Source organism: Macrobrachium nipponense, chromosome 44 (assembly GCF_015104395.2).
Source record: "Macrobrachium nipponense isolate FS-2020 chromosome 44, ASM1510439v2, whole genome shotgun sequence".
NCBI lineage: Eukaryota > Metazoa > Arthropoda > Malacostraca > Decapoda > Palaemonidae > Macrobrachium > Macrobrachium nipponense.
This window is the reverse complement of record NC_087221.1, coordinates 18820678-18823177: the sequence shown is the minus strand read 5'-3', so window position 1 is coordinate 18823177 and position 2500 is coordinate 18820678.

Below are 2500 nucleotides of genomic sequence, written 5' to 3'. Positions count from 1 at the left end.
GGTTACAAAAAAAAAAAATAAATAAATGTAAAATAAAATAAAATAAAAATAAAAATCTCTACAATACTAATAACCTAATTTTTTTCATTCATCTTTTACAAAATAATTTTAGAGAAGTTAAGTTTTTCTTTTATATATATAAAAAATACGCTACGTCATATCTATGCGAAAATAAACTTGACTGAATATTCTTTACATCCACAACAAATATAGGAAATTGCTAATTCTAAGGGAATGGCGGCGCATAGATACGAAAAACAGACAACCATCTATCTATTTATCTATCTATCTATATATATATATATATATATATATATATATATATATATAATATATAATGGTATGTATATATATAGCATATATATATATATATAATATATATATATATATATATATATATATATATATATTATGTGTGTGTATGTATGTGTATGTGTGTGTGTGTGTGTGTGTGTATTAATCATCATTCTTCTCACCTTCATTCCTCTCTCCCTCTCTCTCTCTCAACTTTTCTTTGAAAAGATTATCCGCCTCTTGGTTGTATAGTGTCTATTTACCAACTTTGTATGGAAAATCCGAAAGTACATTTAGCATACTACCGAGATATTCAATGAGGTCAAATAGTAATCTGCATAAACTGCATTCTCTTTCATAATTTTCACTAGGTCGAGTTTTCATTCATGCATTTTTTGGCTACTCAGGATAAATCTTCCATTAAACTAAAATATTTCGTAACGCTTTATGAAAATTCAAAGATTCGTCACTAAAAGCAAAATATCATTCCTTACTATACATATACATACCACAAAATCTACGTAGGAAGGAGAGTGAAAACCGGAACTTTGACCAAGTACTTTCTTTGTTTATCCACACTAAATACAAGATAAGTGACAGAGCTTTATATAAAAAAAACCGAAGGGGTTGGGTTTACAGTTTGTTAATCTGGGCAGCATGTTCTTTAAACATAAAAAAGACAAGGAAAGAAGATCAAAGGACAATCCAGGGTGGAGATTTAAATTCCTTGTTGACAAGGTTTCAAAATAAATGGACTCCAACAGATTCCTTTTTTCAGTGATCGTTCACCTTATAGATTATCGTGGAATTATCCCAGTTAATCGCATGGCCTATCTTAAGCCAATGATCCACAATGTCGTTATTTAGTAAGCCCCTTGAAATGGCATATTTGTGCTGAGAGCCTCGCACTTTTAGTCCTTTTGATGTTTGACCAATATAAATCTTATTACATCCTTTGCAAGGAATATTGTTAATATTAATAGTTTTTAAAACAAATAAGCAGGAATGTGTAATAAATCTTTCCAACAAAACAAAATAAATCCAGACTCTTAAATATTCTTTAGGTTATGACTTATCATATTGTATTAATGTTCACATTCCGTGGACAAACATCACCTCAAGAGATGTACAACTGGAAAAGATAAACACAATTGTATCACCTCCAATGAATTTATTTAAAGGTCCTTTCTTTGGCTTCTTCAAATAATACCTACTAAAATAGTGAAATTGCTAGAAAGGTTCATAGATGCAATTCATGAAACTGAGAAAGATAAAAGTCTGCATATTACTAAAACTGACAAATCCAGTTGTTTTGTAATAATGGATAAAATTATCTATGTTGAAAAATGGAAGTCTTATTGTCTGATCCTTGTACTTATAAAAAACTGCAGAAGGACCCATTAGCTGATGTCAAAAAAGTTTCAATTCTAAAATAAAACTACACTAAAGGAATTCACTTCAATAAAAGAGGAAGTGAGGACGATTGGCCCATCTTTACCTTACATGTACAGATTAATCAATAGGCATAAAAAAATTTCCTATTCGACTCATTATATAATCAGTTCAGCAGTTGCTATTATTTATAAACTTTCTAAATATTTATTTAGATTACTATCACCTACCTTGAATACTATTTAGAATTCCCATTTACAAAACTCTGTTGATTTCTGTGCTAAACTTTCCCCTATTGAATTATCAAGTACTGTTAACCAGTTTTGATGTGACTTCTTTATTTACTAAAGCTCCTATTGATGACTTACTTTAATATTTATCACAACATCTGGACTTTTATAATCTAGAATTACCTACCAATGTCATAATTAATTTGATATCCCTTGTATAAAAAATTGCAAATTCACTTTCAATGGAAATATTTATGAATATATATGTGGTATGGCTATGGCAAACTCTCTTTCGCCACTTTTGTCCAATATTTATATGGGGTTTTTTGAGTCTAGACTTATTCCAGAAAATTTACACTCTAAGGGGTTTAGAGTTACATATGTAGACGATTGTCTTTATATCGTAAAAGAAAATATAAATTTCCTGATATCTTACATACAATTAATAATCTTGTACCATCCACAAAATTAACAACAGAATATGGAAAAAAATTGTATACCATTTTTAGATGTCGTACTTATTATGAATAACACCATTTTTAGTTTTAAAGTATATAGGAAACCCACGAATAATTTGTCATAAA